This window comes from Dendrobates tinctorius, unplaced genomic scaffold (genome assembly GCF_039654945.1).
Source record: "Dendrobates tinctorius isolate UK_male_01 unplaced genomic scaffold, ASM3965494v1 ptg000237l, whole genome shotgun sequence".
Taxonomy (NCBI): Eukaryota; Metazoa; Chordata; class Amphibia; order Anura; family Dendrobatidae; genus Dendrobates; species Dendrobates tinctorius.
In genome coordinates this window covers 7,231,607-7,243,790 of record NW_027361904.1, presented here as the reverse complement: position 1 = coordinate 7,243,790, position 12,184 = coordinate 7,231,607, and the positions used below count along the sequence as shown (strand labels likewise).

General features: G+C 50.2%; 1 protein-coding gene across 2 annotated transcripts in view; it reads right to left on the bottom strand.

Moving 5' to 3' along the window:
- CNTFR (ciliary neurotrophic factor receptor) overlaps positions 1 to 11,730 on the bottom strand; it is a 483,759-nt gene extending 472,029 nt beyond the window's left edge. For both annotated transcript variants that reach the window (XM_073556707.1, XM_073556705.1), the window contains exon 1: positions 11,569 to 11,730. The gene's annotated coding sequence lies outside the window, so the exon portion shown is untranslated. The remainder of the gene's footprint in view (positions 1 to 11,568) is intronic.
- Between the last annotated feature and the right edge of the window lie 454 nt (positions 11,731 to 12,184).

Here is a 12,184-nt window from a genome sequence, read left to right as displayed (position 1 = left end):
GGACCCTTATAAATCACTCACGTAACACACCTGGACCAACATGGAGCCCAATTATAGACGTGTAAACACTCAGAGCAGCGTTATACTCCGATGGTTACGAGGGGAGCGGGGGCCGGTGGTCTGACTGCTCGTATTGTGCACTGGGGGGGACATCCGAGCGGTGGCCCCTAGGGCCGGATCTGCTGCGGTGGTGCCCACGTGCCTACATGACACCAGGCATCTCCGCGCCCGTGGTCCAGTCCACACACGCTGAGGTTTTTAGGCTTGGCCGGGATGAATGTCGTTACTGTGTTTCGCCGTCATTGCTGATTTATAATTCCACAAGCAGGAGCTGGATCCATCACACCGGGGGGGCTGCAGCAGATGTGTGGGTGGGTTTCCCTGAATTATTAGTAAATGCATCGTCCACTTCTTAGACCCACCAGCAACAAAGATCTCCACGTGGGAGGTTTGTGCATGATAACCGACCCCCTGCGGGGCCTTACACCACACCACAAAAGCCAATTCTCCTCCACTGCTGCCCACCTCTGTGGCTTCACAAAAGCAGAGAAGAACAGAGGGGCCGAGAGACAGAAACCCCCCGACCTCCAAATATAAGTCACATCATTGTATGATGCCAAGGCTGGTGGGGAGCCAGTGTCCAGAAGATCAGGAGCCTTAAAGGGATTGTCCACCAAGCAGGACCCCAGAACGTGTCGTATTTGGACATCATAGAGAGGGCACGACTGCTCACAGGGCTTCTGTGGAGGTCTTCAGTAGGTACTGGACACCCAGTGACTTGTAGTACCCCAATCAACCTGCAGAAGGGGACAGATGTGACTCTCCCCTGACACCAACAGAAATAAGGCTTCAGGCTGGTCCATCGCCACAACTCAGGAATCATGACTCTGGAGAGGAGCAGCGCCAGCATCCGGCAGACGCGCATCTCTAAGGAGAAGCAGTCACACTGTATAAAAAGCAAGACCAAAACACAGAATCAGTGATGGATTACAGGGGTCCCCACCAGTAAGCATCATAGTAAAGACCCCGATATCTGGCAGCTACATGCTACAAAATGCTCCACTGCAGAATGGCATAGTATAGCGCCATCAGATGTTTAGTGTATAGTAATGTGCAGGTCACACAACGAGACGAGCGCTGGTGGTCACAAATGTACATAGGGGCAGTATTATAGTAGTTATATTCTTGTACATAGGGAGCAGTATTATAGTAGTTATATTCTTGTACATAGGGGCAGTATTATAGTAGTTATATTCTTGTACATAGGGGCAGTATTATAGTAGTTATATTCTTGTACATAGGAGCAGTATTATAGTAGTTATATTCTTGTACATAGAGGCAGTATTATAGTAGTTATATTCTTGTACATAGGGGCAGTATTATAGTAGTTATATTCTTGTACATAGGAGCAGTATTATAGTAGTTATATTCTTGTACATAGAGGCAGTATTATAGTAGTTATATTCTTGTACATAGAGGCAGTATTATAGTAGTTATATTCTTGTACATAGAGGCAGTATTATAGTAGTTATATTCTTGTACATAGGGGGCAGTATTATAGTAGTTATATTCTTGTACATAGGGGGCAGTATTATAGTAGTTATATTCTTGTACATAGGGAGCAGTATTATAGTAGTTATATTCTTGTACATAGGGAGCAGTATTATAGTAGTTATATTCTTGTACATAGGGAGCAGTATTATAGTAGTTATATTCTTGTACATAGGGAGCAGTATTATAGTAGTTATATTCTTGTACATAGGGGCAGTATTATAGTAGTTATATTCTTGTACATAGGGGCAGTATTATAGTATTTATATTCTTGTACACAGGAGCAGTATTATAGTAGTTATATTCTTGTACATAGGGAGCAGAATTATAGTAGTTATATTCTTGTACATAGGGGGCAGTATTATAGTAGTTATATTCTTGTACATAGGGGGCAGTATTATAGTAGTTATATTCTTGTACATAGGGAGCAGTATTATAGTAGTTATATTCTTGTACATAGGAGCAGTATTACAGTAGTTATATTCTTGTACATAGGAGCAGTATTACAGTAGTTATATTCTTGTACATAGAGGGCAGTATTATAGTAGTTATATTCTTGTACATAGGGGGGGCAGTATTACAGTAGTTATATTATTGTACATAGGGGCAGTATTATAGTAGTTATATTCTTGTATATAGGGGGGGCAGTATTATAGTAGTTATATTCTTGTACATAGGGGCAGTATTATAGTAGTTATATTCTTGTATATAGGGGGGGCAGTATTACAGTAGTTATATTATTGTACATAGGCGCAGTATTATAGTAGTTATATTCTTGTACATAGGAGCAGTATTACAGTAGTTATATTCTTGTACATAGGGAGCAGTATTATAGTAGTTATATTCTTGTACATAGGAGCAGTATTACAGTAGTTATATTCTTGTACATAGAGGGCAGTATTATAGTAGTTATATTCTTGTACATAGGAGCAGTATTATAGTAGTTATATTCTTGTATATAGGGGGGGCAGTATTACAGTAGTTATATTATTGTACATAGGAGCAGTATTATAGTAGTTATATTCTTGTACATAGAGGGCAGTATTATAGTAGTTATATTCTTGTACATAGGGGCAGTATTATAGTAGTTATATTCTTCTACATAGGGGCAGTATTATAGTAGTTATATTCTTGTATATAGGGCAGTATTATAGTAGTTATATTCTTGTACATAGGAGCAGTATTATAGTAGTTATATTCTTGTACATAGAGGGCAGTATTATAGTAGTTATATTCTTGTACATAGGGGCAGTATTATAGTAGTTATATTCTTGTACATAGAGGGCAGTATTATAGTAGTTATATTCTTGTACATGGGGCAGTATTATAGTAGTTATATTCTTCTACATAGGGGCAGTATTATAGTAGTTATATTCTTGTATATAGGGCAGTATTATAGTAGTTATATTCTTGTACATAGGAGCAGTATTATAGTAGTTATATTCTTGTACATAGAGGGCAGTATTATAGTAGTTATATTCTTGTACATAGGGGCAGTATTATAGTAGTTATATTCTTGTACATAGAGGGCAGTATTATAGTAGTTATATTCTTGTACATAGGGGCAGTATTATAGTAGTTATATTCTTGTACATAGGGGGCAGTATTATAGTAGTTATATTCTTGTACATAGAGGGCAGTATTATAGTAGTTATATTCTTGTATATAGGAGCAGTATTATAGTAGTTATATTCTTGTACATAGGAGCAGTATTATAGTAGTTATATTCTTGTACATAGGAGCAGTATTATAGTAGTTATATTCTTGTACATAGGAGCAGTATTACAGTAGTTATATTCTTGTACATAGGGAGCAGTATTATAGTAGTTATATTCTTGTACATAGGAGCAGTATTACAGTAGTTATATTCTTGTACATAGAGGGCAGTATTATAGTAGTTATATTCTTGTACATAGGAGCAGTATTATAGTAGTTATATTCTTGTATATAGGGGGGGCAGTATTACAGTAGTTATATTATTGTACATAGGAGCAGTATTATAGTAGTTATATTCTTGTATATAGGGGGGGCAGTATTACAGTAGTTATATTATTGTACATAGGAGCAGTATTATAGTAGTTATATTCTTGTATATAGGGGGGGCAGTATTACAGTAGTTATATTATTGTACATAGGAGCAGTATTATAGTAGTTATATTCTTGTACATAGGGGCAGTATTATAGTAGTTATATTCTTGTACATAGAGGGCAGTATTATAGTAGTTATATTCTTGTACATGGGGCAGTATTATAGTAGTTATATTCTTGTACATAGGAGCAGTATTATAGTAGTTATATTCTTGTATATAGGAGCAGTATTATAGTAGTTATATTCTTGTACATAGGTGCAGTATTATAGTAGTTATATTTTTGTACATAGGGGCAGTATTATAGTAGTTATATTCTTGTATATAGGAGCAGTATTATAGTAGTTATATTCTTGTACATAGGGGCAGTATTATAGTAGTTATATTATTGTACATAGGGGGCAGTATTATAGTAGGCATTCATGTCAGTCCGTACACAATAATATAGAAAACTTGGCAAAACTTCTAGAACATTTTTTTGGATTTTTTAATGTAGCCAGAAAATAACAGACGTTTCGGCCTCACCGGCCTTCATCAGTAACAGACTGCAGTATAGTAGTTAATCGCATTCAGTGCGATAATAGAAGTGACACCATAGTCACTTTAATTGTGTCTGGTCATGCACTAAGCGCTGGGCATGGAGCCTGAATCAAATAGTACCTGGGTGGGTGGGGGTGCCATGCAGACATCAGCGACCCAGAATCCACTGTTGGTCAGCTGTCCACTGAATGCGATTAACTGCTATACTGCAGTCTGGTACTGATGGAGGCCAGTGAGGACGAAACGTCTATTATTTTCTGGCTGCATTAAAAAATCCAAAAAAATGTTCTAGAAGTTGAGTGCCAAGTTTTCTTCATTATTCATGTATGGTGCGGGGCCCTACTTGAGCACCTTCTGAAGTTGTGCATGCGCGGTTCTTCCTTTAGTCCGTACACGTTACACTTCGGAATACCGACCATCAGGTATATCACACGAAGTCTCGCAGACTGACAAACCGTTAGAACAACTCTTCTGATAAATGTTATTTCTAGGAGGCTCAGGAGATTATAACCTCTCGTGTGAGTGGTGTTACCCAGTAAATTACTTAATTACTACCATCAGCCATGGAAGTGTATGTGGCAGCCAGTAACGCTGTGCAGGTGGCGCAGCCTCGGGCTGGATCAGTTCATCCATCGCTATTACGGAGGTTTCTGACTTTCTCATTTTGTTCCTGGATCTTAAGCGCCAAAACAGACACACGACAAACAGAACCTTCCCCTCCCCAAGACACGGACAGCGGGTACCAGGAAACTCCTGTCACTTATCATCTCTTGTTTATGACGAGAGGTCGAGATCCAAGAAAATGACAGAAACACGAGAAACATGTAACCCAACAGTGTGAGGAGACGAGGAGCCGGGCGCGGAGCCGGCTCATATCTAGAGTACACTTTATACAGGACACGACAGATTCAGAAAACGTAGAAAGCAAAATACTTAGACGCTGGATACAAATGGTAGAAGAGAGGAAACAGATCACTTCTACTCTATAAGTAACATCTTTTCACTCCCCCCAAAAAAATCGCCTCCACCACCAGCAGCTCGTCTCTTCCCCCCCTCCACCACCAGTGGCTCCAGTCTCTCCCCCCCCCCTCCACCACCAGCAGCTCGTCTCCCCCCCCCCTCCACCACCAGTGGCTCCAGTCTCTTCCCCCCCCCCCTCCACCACCAGTGGCTCCAGTCTCTCCCCCCCCCCTCCACCACCAGCAGCTCGTCTCCCCCCCCCCTCCACCACCAGTGGCTCCAGTCTCTTCCCCCCCCTCCACCACCAGTGGCTCCAGTCTCTTCCCCCCCCCCCTCCACCACCAGTGGCTCCAGTCTCTTCCCCCCCTCCACCACCAGTGGCTCCAGTCTCTTCCCCCCCCCCTCCACCAGTGGCTCCAGTCTCCCCCCCCCTCCACCAGTGGCTCCAGTCTCTCCCCCCCCCCCCTCCACCACCAGTGGCTCCAGTCTCTTCCCCCCCCCTCCACCACCAGTGGCTCCAGTCTCTGCCCCCCCCCTCCACCACCAGAGGCTCCAGTCTCTGCCCCCCCCTCCACCACCAGAGACTCCAGTCTCTTCCCCCCCCTCCACCACCAGTGGCTCCAGTCTCTTCCCCCCCCTCCACCACCAGTGGCTCCAGTCTCTTCCCCCCCCCTCCACCACCAGTGGCTCCAGTCTCTTCCCCCCCCCCCTCCACCACCAGAGGCTCCAGTCTCTGCCCCCCCCTCCACCACCAGTGGCTCCAGTCTCTTCCCCCCCCTCCACCACCAGTGGCTCCAGTCTCTTCCCCCCCCCTCCACCACCAGTGGCTCCAGTCTCTGCCCCCCCTCCACCACCAGTGGCTCCAGTCTCTGCCCCCCCCCCCTCCACCACCAGTGGCTCCAGTCTCTGCCCCACCCCCCTCCACCAGAGGCTCCAGTCTCTGCCCCCCCCCTCCACCACCAGAGGCTCCAGTCTCTTCCCCCCCTCCACCACCAGTGGCTCCAGTCTCTTCCCCCCCCCCTCCACCACCAGAGGGTCCAGTCTCTTCCCCCCCCCCCCCACCACCAGTGGCTCCAGTCTCTTCCCCCCCCCCCTCCACCACCAGTGGCTCCAGTCTCTTCCCCCCCCTCCACCACCAGTGGCTCCAGTCTCTTCCCCCCCCTCCTCCACCAGTGGCTCCAGTCTCTTCCCCCCTCCACCACCAGTGGCTCCAGTCTCTTCCCCCCCTCCACCACCAGTGGCTCCAGTCTCTTTCCCCCCCTTGGCCGCCAGCAGTGGCTCCAATCTCTTCCCCCCCTCCACCACCAGTGGCTCCAGTCTCTCTTCCCCACCAGGTTCTCCAGGTCCTTTCCCTTCCCCATCAGCAGCTCCAGCATCCTTCCTCCTCATTAGTGGTTCCAGTATCTGTCCCTCCCCCCCCCCCCCCCCATCAGCGGCACCAGTATCCCTTCCCCACCAGTATCTCCAGTATCCGTCCCTTCCCCACCAGTCTCTCCAGTATCAGTCCCTTCCCCACCAGTATCCGTCCTTTCCCCACCAGTGCCTCCACTATCCTTCCCTTATCAGTCCCTCCATTATCAGTATCTATCGTTTTCCCATCAGCGGCTCCAGTATCCATCCCTTCCCCATCAGTGGCTCCAGTATCCCTTCCCCACCAGTCCCTCCATTATCAGTATTTATCGTTTTCCCACCAGTGGCTCCAGTATCCGTCCTTTCCCCACCAGTGCCTCCACTATCCTTCCCTTATCAGTCCCTCCATTATCAGTATCTATCCTTTCCCCACCAGAAGCTCCAGTATCCGTCCTTCCCCACCAGTATCCGTCCCTTCCCCTTCAGTGCCTCCACTATCCTTCCCTCATCAGTCCCTCCATTATCAGTATCTATCGTTTTCCCACCAGTGGCTCCAGTATCCGTCCTTTCCCCACCAGTGCCTCCACTATCCTTCCCTTATCAGTCCCTCCATTATCAGTATCTATCCTTTCCCCACCAGAAGCTCCAGTATCCGTCCTTCCCCACCAGTATCCGTCCCTTCCCCTTCAGTGCCTCCACTATCCTTCCCTCATCAGTCCCTCCATTATCAGTATCTATCGTTTCCCCACCAGTGGCTCCAGTATCCTTCCCTTCTCTACCAGTGCCTCCACTATCCTCCATCAGTCCCTCCATTATCAGTATCTATCGTTTCCCCACCAGCGGCTCCAGTATCCTTCCCTTCCCCAACAGTGCCTCCACTATCCTTCCCTTATCAGTCCCTCCATTATCAGTATCTATCGTTTCCCCACCAGCGGCTCCAGTATCCTTCCCTTCCCCACCAGTGCCTCCACTATCCTTCCCTCATCAGTCCCTCCATTATCAGTATCTATCGTTTTCCCACCAGTGGCTCCAGTATCCGTCCTTTCCCCACCAGTGCCTCCACTATCTTTCCCTTATCAGTCCCTCCATTATCAGTATCTATCGTTTTCCCACCAGTGGCTCCAGTATCCGTCCTTTCCCCACCAGTGCCTCCACTATCTTTCCCTTATCAGTCCCTCCATTATCAGTATCTATCGTTTCCCCACCAGCGGCTCCAGTATCCTTCCCTTCCCCACCAGTGCCTCCACTATCCTTCCCTTATCAGTCCCTCCATTATCAGTATCTATCGTTTCCCCACCAGCGGCTCCAGTATCCTTCCCTTCTCTACCAGTGCCTCCACTATCCTCCATCAGTCCCTCCATTATCAGTATTTATCGCTTCCCCACCAGTCGTTCCTCTGAAATAACCCGCACTGGTTAACGGCAGCGGAGCGCTGAACATCAGCAGCAATTAGACGTCATGTGGAAAGGATGCATGGTTTGTGTAAATATTCATTTACTTCCCCATAGAGCTGCTCTTGGACCAGCGCACATCTATAATGTCCACATCTCCGCTCTCCCTGTGACACCACAATCAGTGTTAATAAACTTGAGGAAATCCAGCACCAACAAGAGAAAAAAAAAAAAAAAAATCCGGAAAACAAAACAGATACAACAGTTCAAGACGGGAAACAAAGGATTATGATTCCGTCCAAACACGAGAAGCATTGTATGGAGGATGAATCCAAGGCGATACCATGTAAAACGCGTCGTCAGCTCATACGACGCCGTACACACAGAGCCGCGCCGGCCAGACGGGTTCCTTATCTACCTCTTACACATTATGGAATACTGAAGACATGTTGACATACACTCGTTGTGTCGGACCATCCTTTCTTCAGATAATGTAATGACACCGTGCACCCGGCACAGCACAGGTTACACTGCCGCGCGCGGCTGATACAGGGACAGATGATGCCTCGCCGGTGATTGACACACTGATAACTTTTCCATACAAGCGTTTGTCAGGTTATACTCCTCGCTATACGAGTGAAGCGCGGCGACTGTAAGCGGGTCCAACGTCTGACTCCTGAGCCTTCCGCTAATTTATGGAGATTTATGGCGGCGCTGACAGCGGCTCCAAAGAGACGGTAAACAATCGGACCTGATCTACGAGACTTCACCCTGTCACTGATTGTATCAGGGACTATGGTTACATTTCTATCTACAATTGTGTCCCCGAGGTCAGAACGAAAACTACAAGCTGAGCTCATAGAGATATGATGACGTCACTACCACCACAAGGTGACCATGGGTACCACAAGGTGACCATACGACCCCAGAAGGCTTTTCCTTTCCCTTGGATCATCAAGTGGACGGACGTCTTACAATCTGCGCTACTACACCAGTCGCATTGGGGCCAAAATGGTCACATCTGTGGCCGACCAATCACAAGTCGCGTTCAATGGGACCCCAGAAAGTCGGTGCAGGTCCGATAGTTCAGTCCATAAACACCACAATTCCCATAATGGCTGCTCAATAGTGATCGGTGGTTACAAAATCCGGTCTAGTACCTGCAAAGAGGGGGACAAGAAGGGACCGCACAAAGGGGGTGGGGGGATAGTACATGGGTCGCACAGAAGGGGGTGGGGGACAGTACATGGGTCACACAGAAGGGGGTGGGGGACAGTACAGGGATAACTTGTTACCCACAATTCCCAATATCCAAGGATTTTCAGAGTTTGGAAACTTAAACATTTGCCCCGTCCTCTTTAAAGATTTTTTTTTTTTTTTTTTTATAGGATTTTCCGAATTATTTTTTCTTCTCCTCCCAACATCCCGAGCTCGGAGGAATTCAGCCGGGAAAAAGGGGCGAACGCTCCAAGAGCCACAACCAAAACCCATGTATAATAATGACTGATTATTTAACCCTTCACTGACAGCAGTGCTATTTTTTTGCTTTTTGTTTTTTTAAAAGAAGAAGTGTAAAATGAGGTCGGTGTCGACGTAAATAAACAGTCAGCACTTAACACCGATAAGTGTTTCCCTGTGACCCGGGGAGAATCACAGGCGAGACGCACGCAGCAGCCCGGCTTTGAAGTGCGCTTTATAAGGGAGAGAATAGCAGCAGACCCTAATAACGAGGAAAATGTGACAATCAGGAGGCTGCCAGCTCCCCGCCCGGTAACACTGAGCAGGCACCACAGCAGCGCAGAGGAAGTGCAGCGGGCACCCGGGGTGCAGGGGACACAGCAGAGAGCGCAGGAGAAGGCAGGGGACAGAGCAGAGAGCGCAGGGGACAGAGCAGAGAGCGCAGGGGACAGAGCAGAGAGCGCAAGAGAAGGCAGGGGACAGAGCAGAGAGCGCAGGGGACAGAGCAGAGAGCGCAGGGGACAGAGCAGAGAGCGCAGGGGACAGAGCAGAGAGCGCAGGGGACACAGCAGAGAGCGCAGGGGACACAGCAGAGAGCGCAGGGGACACAGCAGAGAGCGCAAGAGAAGGCAGGGGACACAGCAGAGAGCGCAAGAGAAGGCAGGGGACACAGCAGAGAGCGCAAGAGAAGGCAGGGGACACAGCAGAGAGCGCAAGAGAAGGCAGGGGACACAGCAGAGAGCGCAGGAGAAGGCAGGGGACACAGCAGAGAGCGCAGGAGAAGGCAGGGGACACAGCAGAGAGCGCAAGAGAAGGCAGGGGACACAGCAGAGAGCGCAAGAGAAGGCAGGGGACACAGCAGAGAGCGCAGGAGAAGGCAGGGGACACAGCAGAGAGCGCAGGAGAAGGCAGGGGACACAGCAGAGAGCGCAGGAGATACAGTGTAACAAGGAGAGATAGATGTATCCAAAGAGCTGCACAGAATGTCACAGAGGGACTGCAAGCAGAGCACAGAGCAGAGCACAGAGGATCCCAGCACAGAGCAGAGCACAGAGGATCCCAGCACAGAGCAGAGCACAGAGGTCTAAGAGCACAGAGAACCCCCTAGTATAGAGGACCTGTCCATCACTAAATAAATAATAATAATCACAGGGATCCCAGAGCACAGAGGATCTCCCCAAGCACAGAACAGAAGTACCCCATCACAGAGGACCCCTAACACATACCAGGGGTACCAGAGCACAGAGGACCCCAAAACACAGAGGTCCACCAGCACAGGGATCCCAGAGCACTGGTCCCAGAGCAGAGGACCCCCCCCCCCAAGCACAGACCAGGGGTACCCCAGTATAGAGGACCCCAAGTACAGAGGTCTAACAGCACATAGGTCCCCCAGCACAGAGGACCCCCCCCCCATCACAGAGAACAGGTCCCAGAGGACCCCAAGCACAGAGCACAGGACCCCCAGCACAGAGGCAAGAGCCCCCAAGCACAGTGGCAGGCAGGAGCCCCCCCCCCAGCAGCAGTGGCAGGCAGGAGCCCCCCCCCCAGCAGCAGTGGCAGGCAGGAGCCCCCCCCCCAGCAGTGGCAGGCAGGAGCCCCCCCGCAGCAGCCCCCCCAGCAGTGGCAGGCAGGAGCCCCCCCAGCAGTGGCAGGCAGGAGCCCCCCCGCAGGAGCCCCCCCAGCAGTGGCAGCCAGGAGCCCCCCCAGCAGTGGCAGGCAGGAGCCCCCCCAGCAGTGGCAGCCAGGAGCCCCCCCAGCAGTGGCAGCCAGGAGCCCCCCCCAGCAGTGGCAGCCAGGAGCCCCCCCAGCAGTGGCAGCCAGGAGCCCCCCCAGCAGTGGCAGCCAGGAGCCCCCCCAGCAGTGGCAGCCAGGAGCCCCCCCAGCAGTGGCAGGCAGGAGCCCCCCCAGCAGTGGCAGGCAGGAGCCCCCCCAGCAGTGGCAGGCAGGAGCCCCCCCAGCAGTGGCAGGCAGGAGCCCCCCCAGCAGTGGCAGGCAGCTCCCTCTGCAGCTGTGAGGAGCCTGGACAATGACATGGAGCCTCTTCTTCTTCTGCTGCCACTCCCTTTGAAGTTGAATTGCTCGGCTCTCGTAGCCCTGCAGCAGTGGCCCCCGGGCCTGGCCCCCAGAGCAGTGATGGGGCCCCCAGGTGCCCACCTCCCCGGAGCCTCTGCCAGCATCCCTGCTGTCCCTCCTCCACAGACACGAGCGCGGGGTGGTGCGGGTGTACTCACAGCGGGTGGGGGGCTGCTGCTGCTCCTGGACCCCCGGCTCTGCTGCTGCCGCCACCATATATCCAGCGCTCCCCGCGGGCTCCGGACGCCGCCACTGCACCGGCGACACACGGTTTACGCTCTTTTAAACTCACACACAACCCATGTGACTGAGGAAGCCACTGACAGAGAGCGCCTGCCGGAGCCGCACCGTGCCGGAGAGCGGCGGCGCCCCCTGGCGGAGGCTGGCCACACTGCGCGGAGGAGGGAGCGGACGCTGGGTCACCAACCTGTTGCGACCACCAGCCGCGACCGGCGACACACTGCTGGGAGCGATGAGGGCGTTACCGCCCAGAAGCCCCTTATATCCCTCCAGGCCTGCGGAGTGGGATTCCCTCAAGAGGTTCTGCAGCAGCTGGGTTGTGTGTCTCATACATATATGTTGCCTCCGCAGCTGCAAAACCTCTTTTGGAGGGGGGGGGGATAACTAGTCAGGGGCTGAAGGATTACACCACTGCTCCCCACCCTGCTGCTGGGACTTGTAGTCCTGGAGGAGCTGCACGATCGCAGTTTAGTGATTGATTTTTTTCCACATAAAAGGTTTTAGGCAAAAACAGGTTCTGCAGCAGCCAGGGAG